The 12500-nt window shown below is 44.0% G+C and overlaps 1 protein-coding gene across 3 annotated transcripts in view; it reads right to left on the reverse strand.

The window, feature by feature from the left end:
* The window catches only part of APLP2 (amyloid beta precursor like protein 2), a 1432335-nt gene that overhangs the window by 1331748 nt on the left and 88087 nt on the right, over positions 1 to 12500 (reverse strand). The window lies entirely within an intron of this gene.

Genomic DNA, 12500 nt, shown 5'->3' on the forward strand with positions numbered 1-12500 from the left:
TATGTTCGTGTTTCACTGCTGCATTCATTACATTTGGGTAGTATCCCAAAGCTCTGGAAGGGAGGATGGAGCTAAATAGTATTAGGAGCAGCTATAAGGCCCTGCAGAACTGCAGTGGCAAAGTCTGCCCTGGATTTAGAGAAGAGAGGCAAATGATAATGCTTTGTGAAAGTATGAACTGAGCTCCAAGTAGCAGCTTCTAGAATGTTTTTGGTTGGAACTCCTGAGAAAGGCTGCTGAGGTAGAGGCAGCTCTGGTGGAATGTGACCAGATTCCCTTGGGTACATGTTTACCATGATGCAAGTAGCAGAAATGAATGCAGTGACTTATCCACTTAGAAACAGTCTGCTTTGATATAGCCTTCCCCTCGGATCCTAAAGCAAATGCCACCAGTAGTTGCTCAGACTTTTAGAGATTTGGTCCTGTTTAGGTAGAATCTTAGTTGCCTGTGTACGTCCAATGAATGCAGAATCCGCTTCCCCTTGTTCTGCGGATTTGGGTAAAATGTTGGCAGGTGAATAGTTTTGGTTAAGAGCCACGCTGGATGCCAACTTAGGCATAAAGGAAGGATTGGTCCTGAGGGACATCCTGTCCGGGTAAAATGTAATAAAAGGCTCCACAGCCATGAGAGCCTGTAGTTCTGAAAGCCTTCTTGCTGAAGTGATTGCCAAAAGGAAAGCGGTTTTCCACGATTAAACCTTTATATCTGCAGTAGCTGCTGGTTCAAAAAGAGGCAGGGTGAGTTTTTCCAGCACAAAATTTAGGTCCCATGCAGGAGTTGGTGATCTTCTGGGAGGCCTTAAATTTTTGGCCCCTCTAAGATACTGTTTAAGCAGAGGATGAGAAAAGAGGGGAGGCTCTGTGTTGTAATGAGCCGAGATGACAGAGAGATGGATTTTTATTGAAGAGAAGGATAGGTCCTTGTCAAGCATCTCAGTCAAGTATTGTAAAATCTGAAGGATATTTGGTTTTGCTGTGTCTGTTCCTTGTGCTTGGTTCCAAGCACAGAATCTCCATTTATCATCAAAGACAAGCATTGAGCCAGTAAGCAGCTGTCGAGCTTTTGAAGATGGCCAAGTCGGAGCCGAGGATCAGTTCCAAACCCAACCAGCAAGAATGAAGGCGAGATAAACAACTTAACATCCAAGCGTTCCTGCCCAGCATAGGCAGTAGCTGTTGTAAAGTCAGCATTTTGAATTTTGGAATGGCCAGGAATGTGTTCAAATTCGGTAAGTCCAGGATTGGATGCCAGGCATGGTCTTTTCTGGGTACCAGGAAAAGTCTTGAATGAAAACCTTGTCCTTTTTCCTTCTCTGGTACTGGTTAAATAGCCCCCATATTCATGAGGGACATAACTTGTTTCTGGGCCTTTGCCCATTGATTCTGTGGCAGATCTGGCCAACCGTTTGGAATTGGCAAAGTATGGAAATGAAATCGGCACACCTGGGATACCATTGTTTAATACCCACTTGTAACTGCTAATTTTGAGCATGAAGTGCTAATTTCCCCCCCAAGGCGGCTGCCAAAAGGTAAGTGCTTGGTGAAGGCAGAGGGAAGTCATTGAGAATGTTTACTGTAGGGTTGTGATTTGTTTCCTCCGGATTTGGAGGTGGAAGCACCCCATTGCTTTGACCTGTAAGAACCCCGTGATTGGTATATAGAGCCTTTTGAGCACCTGGATTTGCCGTGAGAGGCTCTGTTAGGACACAGGAAAAGACCAATTTTTAGTAGGCCAGTGCCTACTGAACCTGGGTGGCTGCACTTGTAAGAAATCTTTTACAGTTTGCATAGATTTAGCTTTGTCTTCCATTTTCTTTAAAACCTCTTCTGCCTTATTACCAGAGTATCATGCTGCAAGGGGGCATCCAACAATTTAGCTTTAACATGATCAGGCAGATTTTGCTCCTTGAGCCAGGTATGCCTTCTAATCACAGATCCAGTAACTGCGGCCCTGCAAGAGGCCTCCAAGGAATCAAAACCACATTGTAAAGTATGCTTTCTGCTGAATGCAATAATTCCTGTAATTCTTTAATTTTCAACACCGTCAGAAATCAACATTATTTTTTGTTTCAATAAGCCCATAACATGCAGCTGATATTTAAGCATATGAAACTGGCAGTTTAAGGCCCTAACTGCCAAGGTTGCAGACGTATAAACCTTCTTTCCCCATCTATCCAGCACTTTGGAATCTTTATCAGAGAGGGTAGGATTTTTGGCTGTAGAGGCCTTTACACCTTTGGGACCCTGTGAGTGTGTCACAGGATCAGCAGCAGGATTTCTGAATAGAAATTTGTGGGAGTCAGGAACCCTGTAATATCTAACTGGCTTACTAGGAGCCGGAGGTAGGGAATCAGGAGCCATGCTTGACTCCGAAAACACATCAATGTCTAATACAGGAGGTACTGCCAAAGGCCTATGCTGAGGAAGAAGGAAATCTCCAAGCTTCTTTTTGGATTCAGAGAAATCCTAACTCTCCCAGTGAAAATGTTCCCTTAAAGTATGCAAGGTTTCTCCAAAAGAATAATCCTCAGGAGGAGATGCAGATGGGATGGATTCTTCTGCATCAGAATCCTCATAGGGAGGAATAGAAAATTCCTGATCAGAAGAGAAATCAGTAGAAATGGAAACCGGATCTGAAGATTCATAATCAGTGCCTTGCCTAGGCCTCTTAGCGGGGGGGGGGGGGTGGTAACCCCTGATCAAGGTAACTAAATCCTCAGCCATTTTGATAATCTGTTTTTTAGGCATAGGGCTCTTGGCACATGGCTCATGCGTCAGTTTTTTTAGACATAGATGATTTTGATCTTGTTTTTGAGGCTGGCGTCGGTTTTATATAAAAATGTTGAGGCCTAAAAACACCCTCAGAAACCGGTGCCTGCTCAGCGGCTCCAGACCCATCCAAGGGAGAGACATCCACGGGTCAAATACCCTGAGAATCTCACGGCATACTGGACTCCGCATGGGTCTCAGTAGAGGCCTGCAACTCAAAAGTAGTGGTTATCAGGGGCTGTGAAAGCACCTCACTTGAGTACCGGCGACTGGCTTAGGATAAGTTTCATCATCGGTTTTGGACCTCTACGGTCTGTCTCTGTCTTTTTCTTTGCGTTTTTTGTGAACTCCGGTACTCTGATTGCTAACCGACGACATTTCAGGGTAATTAAATTTGGATCCAAAATATTTAGAAGCAAAAATATACCGACGCTTAATAGTGTGTTGGTTAAATCTAGCGCAAAACCGACAGCAAGGCACGTTATGATCTGGGCCTAGGTAAGGAATACAGTACAAATGAAAATCCTTATGAGGTATTTGCTTCACACAAGTAATGCAATTAACTTTTACGGACATCGGAAAGGAGCAAGAAAAAGTTTCCCCAATGGAGTACTTCACTTTAGTTGAAGACTTCGGATCTGAAACTCGAATACAAAAATTTCAGGAGTCGGCCAACCGGCACTTGCGAACTGCTTCTGCTTCAGGCACCGCACGGCATGAAAGACTGAATAAAATGGCGTTGGCTGCATGTTTTATATCGGACGACTTGACGTCATAGAAGAGAAGGAGACAGCAACCAACGCAGGACCCACGACTTTATTTAGGCCGACAGTGCAACCTGCCAGCAGATTACCCCAAATGTAATGGCTGCAACAGTAAAACATGAAGAACATCCCTCAGAGCAGAAGTAAGAGAAAGCAACAAGACAGTCTTTCAGGTACAATGTCGCACATAAACTGAACCTGCAGACTTAAAAGGAGCCTGGGCCAATTTTTATAAAACAAAATTAAAGGTCCCATGGAGGAGTAATAAGCATCCTTGGGGGCCTAAGATGCAGAATGCATTAAAAAATTGAAGACAACTCAATAAGACAAAAAAAGGCTTCAAAGGCAGACTGGTAGAAATAGCAGACAAATGGGTCTTCACAGAAGACTAAGCCAAGCTAGACTGGAGCAACTCATACAAACAGGAGAGAACCAAAGGGACCCCCACTGAAAGAGTCCTGGTTATAAGCATGGTACCATACATAAAATCTGTTAGATTTGGATGTACATGACTTTCTGGTTGCTGGTTTGCTTGCCTCTTGTAAAACCCCGAGCATGTCCTCAGAAAAGAGGAGTCTAAAAAGGATCAAAACCCTGTTAACTACAGTACCAGATGAAGAATGGACAAGTGAGGATGAATGAGTGACCTCTTGTCTGGTGTGAGGAAGTCTAACCGACTTGGGAACTTGTAGTGATTGCCCTGGCCAGATGCATTAAGAGGGGGAAACCGTCATCTTGGCCGAGAAGAGTCACTAGCAAGATTTTTGGAGAAGTCACTAGCAAGATTTTTGGAGAAACCAGCTGAATCTTCTGCTGGACTCTTATAAATAGGGAAAGGGGAGGGACGGCATAGAGAACCATCCCATTCCAAGGAAAAGGACATTTATCTTCCACACCAGATGTCATGGCACTCCAACAGAAAATAAGAAGCTACCTGTTCGGAGGGAAAGCAAACAAATCTACCCAAGGAATACCCCACTGATGGACTATGTCCAAAACACGTGTCTGTTAACCATCCATTAATGAGCCTGTGTTTTGGACCTGCTCAAAGCATCTGCCACTAGATTGTGCTCAGAAGGAATATACACTGCCTGAAGAGTGAACTGACAATCGACAGCCAGATCCCAGGCCTGAAGAGCCAGCTTGCAGAGAAAGCAAAGTTTTGTTCCCCCACTTGTTGACATATATCACTTTAGTGTTCTGTGCAAACCTTCACAGGGCCTAGAGACAGCATGGGATGAAAAGTCTAAAGGTCAGAATCAGGGTTCTCATCTCTTTGATCTTGATATGGTGTGACTTCTGAAGGGGGGCCAAAGACTTGAACTTTCAAGTGACCACAGAAAGACTCCCACTAGTCTGTGAAGAGTCTGAACAGCTTTTGAGAAGTAACCAAAGTCTGAAAAAGCAGGCCTGGCTTGAAGGCAAGTTGCTGAATCCACCACTTGAATTCCTACTTCAGACAAGGAAGGACAGGTGCTCTGAAATCCAGTGTGTGGTAATGATGAAGCCAAACGTACAGTTGTGTACACTTAGCATAAATGTAGATGTTCGATTGTATTCACTGTCGCAGTCATCACACTTGAGTATTCGGGCCAACTGAGGGCTACCTGTAGGCAAATAACCCAAGTCTCAGTATTTCAGCATCGGATGCTGTCGCTTTTATCAGGATGTCAAGGGTATAAAAACAGGCAGCAGACGCCATTACATCAATTTTTCTTGCCCCAAATGTCAGGAGCCCCCAAATATGGAGCTAGTATAGGATGTGGAAACCACCACCAGTAAAAAAGTAAATACCAATACCATTAGGAATAGCCATAGAGAGGAGAGAGAAAGATAGAGAAAAAACAGGGGGCTGGAGGGAGGAAAACCAGGACTGCAACAGTGAATACACTCACACATCTACATTTATGGTTATTGTACACAAAAGTTCTTAGTGTTTCACTGTTCCAGTCATTACACTTGGGTTGATTCCCAAAGCTGAGGGAGGGTGGAGGCAGTCAAGAAGAGTTAGGGCTGGCTAGTAGGCCTTGTAAGACTGCTGTAGCAAACCCTGCCCTGGATTTGGAAAAGATAGGCAAGTGGTAATGCTTTGTGAAGGTGTGTACAGAACTCCAGGTTGCAGCTTCCAGAATGTCCCTGGGAGGGACTCCCTTGAGAAATGCAGTAGAGGTATTAGTAGCCCTAGTGGAATGTGTTCTGACTCCCTGAGGGATTGATTTTCCATGGTGCTTGTAGCAGAAATGGATGCAGTGTGCTATCCATTTGGAAACTGTTTGTTTAGAAATGGCCTTGTCCTCTGCCCCTGTTGCAAAGCTGACTAGCAGCTGGTCAGATTTTCTGAAAGGCTTAGTCCTATCAAGGTAGAACCTGAGCTGTCTGTGCACGTCCAAAGAGTGCAGGATCCTTTTCCTTTTATTCTGAGGGTTAGGGAAGAAGGTTGACAAATGGATGGATTGGTTTAGGGCCACACTGGACACCACACCTTTGGCAGAAAGGACACGTTAGTCCTGAGGGAAACCCTGTCAGCATGGAAGAGAAGAAGTTAAGTACTCACCATAAACATTCCATGTGAGTTATTCATCTCGCCTTCATTCTTGACCGACTGGTTTGGAGCGGATCCATCGGCTCCAGTACAGCCGCATGCAAAGTTCGAGGTCTTCCAATAGCTCGAGGCCAAGCCCCTATCCCATGATGCACTGTGAATTACCTCCGATCTTGTTTGCTGTGTGTACTATAACCAAATAAAATAGCTATCTCCCTAAGGAAGGGAAGATTTGAGCAACCAGGATGAGACCAACATCTAAATCAGCTATCAGCCAGGAAGGGGCAGGAGGGAGGGACTCAAGAATGAAGGCGAGATGAACTCACATGGAATGTTATGGCGAGTACATAACTTCTTAACGTGACGTCGTTCAATCTCGCCGCTCATTCCTGACTGATGGGTAGCGTCCCAAGCACCATCAATCTCGGGTGGCTCATGGTAGTACATTTTTTAGGACTGTGGACCCAAAGGAAGCCCTGTCCCTGGAGGCCTTATCAACTTTGTAATGAATGATAAAGGTATGAGGTTTTGACCAAGTGGCTGCTGCACAAATGTTATTAAGGGGCAGTTTGGCTGAAAACGCAGAGGATGCAGAAACTGCTCTGGTTGAGCGATCTTTAATCTTGTGTTGCAAAGACATATTAGAAGCTGAATAGACAAAGGTGATCAATCAGATAACCATTTAGACAGAGTTGTTTTAGCCACCGGTCTACCTTTCATAGATTCAGAGAATGAAACAAAAAGCTGGTCTGATTTCCCGAAATCTTTTATTCTATCCAAATAAAATCTGAGCTGTCTGTGAATATCAAGTTTGTGCAGCATATACTCCAACTTGCTGGAATGATTAGGGAAGAAAAAGTACAGTTGTGTACCTATCATAAATGTAGATGTTAGAGTGTATTCACTGTTGCAGTCATTACACTTGGGTTATCCTGCTAACAGGCTACCTGCAGTCAGCCTGAATTCCAAAGTCTTGGTCCGGCGTCTGTTGCTGTCGCCTCTTCCCTGACGTCAGTGCGCCAGGGGTATAAAAGATGCAGCCGATGCCATTTTCTTTAGTTTCTTGCCCCAGATGTCAGGTGCCCCCAAAAGGGTAGGCTAAAAAAACCAAAGCTAATAAAAGCATGCACCAAAATAAACAATACCTTCATCTACAAGCAAATACACCACATAGGTTGTATAGGCCAGAGAAATACAAATAAGTCCCAGCAAAGAAAGGGGGATGGTGGGTGGGTAACCTGGGTTGCAACAGTGAATACACTCGAACATCTACATTTATGGTAGGTACACAACTGTACTATGTTCATCGTGTTTCACTGTTGCAGTCATTACACTTGGGTTGAATCCCAAAGCTGAGGTTGGGCGGCTAGGTCTAAATAGAATTAGGAGTGGCTATAAGGCCCTGCAAGACTGCAGTGGCAAAGCCTGCTCTGGATTTAGAGTAAAGAGGCAAGTGGTAGTGCTTAGTAAGAGTGTGCACTGAAGTCCAAGTTGCAGCCTCCAAAATATCCTTGGTTGGTACTCCGAGGAAGGCTGCTGAGGTGGCTGCTGCCCTGGTAGAATGTGGTCTAATGCCCTTAGGCACTGATTTACCATGTTGTGAATAGCAGAAACGAATGCAGTGTCCTATCCATTTTGAAATAGTCTGCTTTGAGATGGCCTTTCCTTGTGATCCTGCAGCATATGCCACTAAAAGCTGTTCAGTCTTTCTGAAAGCTTTAGTTTTGTCCAAGTAGAAGCGTAGCGGTCTGTGTATGTCCAAAGAATGCAGAAGTCTCTCCCCTTTATTCTGCGGGTTTGGGTAAAAAGTAGGCAAATGAATGGTTTGGTTAAGAGCCACAGTGGATACTACCTTAGGCATAAATGTTGGGTTTGTCCTTGGAGAAACCCTGTCCGGATGGAAGATAAAAGGTTCTACAGCCATTAATGCCTGTAACTCTCTTCTTGCTGAAGTTATTGCTAGGAGCAGAGCTGTTTTCCATGATAAGAATTTTATCTCAGCTGTATTGACTTGGCTCAAAAGGAGGCAGTGTGAGTTTTTCCAAGACAAAATTGAGGTCCCATGCAGGTATTGGTGCTCTCCTTGGAGGTCTTATGTTTTTGGCCCCCCTGAGGAACTGCCTAAGCAATGGGTATGAAAAAAATAGGTGGGTCTGTACTGTAATGAGCTGAAATGGCAGAGGCATGGATCTTAACTGATGACAAGGATAGGCCTTTGTCCAGCATCTTAGTTAGATATTGTAAAATCTGAGGAATATTTGGAACAAGCGTGTCAATTCCTTGCGCCTGGTTCCAAGCACAGAATCTCTTCCATTTTTCTGCAAAAGATTTTCTGGTGCTGGGCCTCCTGGCCTCCAAAATGACATCCATAACTTGAAGGCGGTCAGGGCATTTTGTACAGCTAGCATCTCTTTTTGATTGATGTGAAGATGCCTTTGGCTTGGGGGTCATGTGCCCTGAATACATTTTCCTGCCATGTGGGCCCCCCAGGCATAATCTGATGCATCTGTTAGTGTTTGCCTGGCTGTGGGTAAAGTGAATGGCTGTCCCTTGTTGCGGTGACAGGCCTGTGCCCACCATCGAAACTCCTGTTGCAGGCAAGGAATGAGTTAAATTAATGATTCCAGGCTGTGGCAATGTTGAGTCCAACACTTTTTAGGTACCATTGTAGTTTCCTCATATGCAGTCTTGCATATGGAATTAGCCTGCAGAATTTCTTGCAGATAACTGGGTCTTTGTTGCCATGTTTTTGAAGTAAGAAGTCAGTTGCCTTGGTTTGTCTGGCGTGAGATAATCCATCTGGGCAGTTGTATTTAAGCTTGCACCCAGGAATGTTATCTCTTGAGAGGGTACTAGTTTTGATTTCTTTTCGTTTACTGTGTACCCTAGGCAAATTAGTAATCTTTTTACAAACGCCAGATGCTTTAGTAGAATGTCTTTGGCCTCTGCTTGAATAAGGCAGTCGTCCAAGTAGGGATATATTTGAATTCCTCTTTGTCTGCAAAACGCAATTACTGGTGCCAGGCAATTTGTGAAGACCCTGGGCGCAGTAGATCAGATAAAGGGCAGTGCAAAGAACTGGTAGTGCATCGAGCCAGCTATGAATCTGAGGTATCTTCTGCAAGACTGTCTGACTGGGACATGCAGGTATGCCTTTTTTAGGCCCAAAGTTACGAGACAAGCCTTCTTGCCCAGCATGGGCAGTAGCTGCTGCAAAGTCAACATTTTGAATTTTGGAACGTCCAGAAATGTGTTTATGATTGTGTGGCAGGTCTGGCATATCTTTTGCCCTTGGCAGGGTGTGAAAGTGGAACCTAAAGCCCTGAGACACTATCTTCAAGAGCCATTTGTCCTGGGTAATCATGTGCCAATTTGGTGAAAAAAAGTGCTAGTTTTCCCCCTAAGGGGGCTGCCAAAAGATAAGTGTTTGGTTCTGGCAGAGGAAAGTCTTGGGACCGTTTCCTGTATGGTTATGATTTGTCTTCTCCGCCTTTGGAGGTAAAAGCACCCCACTGCTTAGGCCTGTATGAGCCCTGGGGCTGGGATCTGCCTCTGGGGCATCTGTATCTGCCTCTTTGTGGCCTGTCTGACACTGGAAAGGACCAACTCTTTGTAGACCTGTTCCTGCTAAATCTGGGTGGCTGTACCTGTATGAAATCCTTAACTGTCTGGATTTCGCTTTATCCTACATTTTCTTCAACACCTCTTCTTATGCTGTAATGGAGCATCCAATAATTTTGCTTTAACATGATCAGGCAGATTTTGTTCCTTTAACCAAGCATGCCTTCTAAATGACAGAACCCATAACAGCGGCCCTGCAAGAGGCCTCCAGTGAATCAAAACCACATTGTAAAGTACGCTTTCCCACGTGTTCAGCTGCATGCAATAAATCCTGCATTTCCTTGTTATCAGAACATTCAGAATTTGTCAACATTTTCTGTTTAAGCAGTGACATTAAGTATTGCTGATATTTAAGCATATGAAACTGACCATTTAAAGCCCTTACAGCCAAGGTAGCAGAAGTGTAAACTTTTTCTCCCCACATCTGTCCAGTGCCCTAGAATCCCTATCAGAGGAAACAGGGATTTTTGCAGTGGAAGCCTTGACCCCTTTGGGACCCTGAGATATAGTTTCTGGGTCAGCAGCAGGGTTTTTATATAGAAATTTATGAGAGTCTGGAACCCTGTAGCATCTGTCTGGCTTAGCAGGTGCAGGGGGTAAAGAGTCAGGAGACAGGCCGGACTCTGAAAATACATCTACAATGTCTAGAACAGTGGAATAGCAAGAGGTCTGTGCTGAGGTAGTAAAAGAAAGTATCTGAGCCTTTTCTTAGATTCTGAGTAATCTTGGCTCTTCCAGTGAAAATGCTCCCTCATGGTATGCAGGGTTTCCCCAAAAGAATAATCCTCAGGAGGAGAGGCTGAAGGAATAGATTCTTCAGCATCAGAATCCTCATAAGGAGGAAAAGAGTATCCCTGTTCATAAGAGGAGTCAGAGGAAATTGAAACCTGATCAGAAGAGTCTTATTCTGTCTCTTGCCTAGGCCTCTTATCAGGAGGGGGATGGGAACCCCTGATCAAAGTACGTAGGTCTTCGGCCATTTTAAACATCTGTTTCTTAGGCATGGAAGTCTGTCCAGGAGAATGCTGTACTTGTTTCTTTTGTCTTTAGAGCTGTTTTAGTCTGTCTTTGCAGCTGAGGTTGGCTTGACATATAATTGTGTAGGTCTGAAAACACCCTCAGAAACCGATGTCTGCTCAGCGGCTCCGGACCCATCTGAGGGAATAGTTTCAGAGAGTCCAATACCTTGAGTATCCAGAGGCCTAGTCGGCTCCATGTGGGAGTCTGACGTGGCCTGTGGCTTTGAGGTAGTGGGCGTCAGGGGCTGCGAAAGTGCCTCACTGAGAACCGGCGACTGGCCTAGTGGGGGTCTAGTCGGTTTTAGACCTCGGATGCCTGTCCTTTTCCTTGCGCTTTTTATAAACTCCAGTCATCGGTTTTCCGATGGCATTATATTATATTATTAAACCTTCGGCCAAAGTAATGAAAGGCAAAATCGTACAGACGCTTAATAGTGCATTGGTTAAATCTAGCACAAAACAGACAGCTAGCAACGGCGTGATCAGGGACTAGGCAAGGAATACAGTAAGAATGAAAATCCTTATGAGGTATTTGCTTCCCACAAGAAATACAATTGTTAACTTTTTCTGACATCGGACTGGACCAAGAAAAAAAAGTTTCCCCAATGGGGTACTTAGCTTTAATGAAGACTTCGGATCTGAAATTCGATATTTATAACCTCAGGAGTCGGCCGACCGGCACTTGCAAACTGCTTTTGCTTTGGGCACCGCGCGGCAAGAAAGACTGAAGAAAATGGCATCGGCTGCATCTTTTATACCCCTGGCGTACTGACGTCAGGGAAGAGGTGACAGCAACAGACACCGGACCAAGACTTTGGAATTCAGGCCGACTGCGGGTAGCCTGCCAGCAGGATAACCCAAGAGTAAAGACTGCAACAGTGAAACACGAACATCACAGAATGCATGCCCTTCATTTGTTTAAGGAACTTCAGCTACTATGGCTTTTGGAGTTGGACTAAAGCATGTCTGTGGCTACTCAGAGTTGCACATAAATCTACTAAAGTTCCACCACAACACTTTGAGATACAGAATCAGAACTCCCTAGACATGGTAAGATCTCGCCGTCTCTAATTATGCTGGCTGTCAAAAGAAGCAATTACTAGAAAATGGAAATCAAAGTCTAAATCAACTGAACTAGAAGTAGTGAATATAGTAACAGAGATAAAACAAATAAAGTGGGATCTTTAGAAAAGGGTTGGCGCAAACTACATAGGAAAATATAGGAATTGTGGGAACAATACATACAGGGGAGGAATGGGGTTTAAAAAAGGCAGGACTTAAATGAGCTATGTAATGTTTGACTGAAAATGACTGGGTAGATAAGCAATGTATTTGCAACTGGGAGTGTGTCAGTATGGTTTTTGATGTAAAATGCTTGCAACTAGGATTGTGTCGGTGTAGTCAGTTTTTACTTAAACGTACGATTGCTTATGTCACAAGTGATGTTTTATAAAGGGGGGACAGGAACGGAATAAGTTATGTAATGTCGCTTAGGTTATATAATATATAGCAATACACGTGAAGCATAATGTTGGTTAATTTTAACTTAATACAGTTTCATTACTTTTAATATAAATGTAACCATGTCACAAGTGATAATTCAATATAGGTGTTTAAAAAAAAAAACGTTCCATCAGAAAAAAACGTTCCATCAGAACAGACATTCAATAAAATTTCAAACATAGATTTAGCCAAAGAATGAAGTACATTCACAGTTCTCAATACTTTCCCTTAGCTTTAAAACAAAAAAGGGCTACAATACTAAGTCTATTCTGTGCTTTCAAG

The sequence above is a fragment of the Protopterus annectens genome, chromosome 8.part0, assembly GCF_019279795.1.
Source record: "Protopterus annectens isolate FY-2018-M chromosome 8.part0, PAN1.0, whole genome shotgun sequence".
Lineage (NCBI taxonomy): Eukaryota > Metazoa > Chordata > Ceratodontiformes > Protopteridae > Protopterus > Protopterus annectens.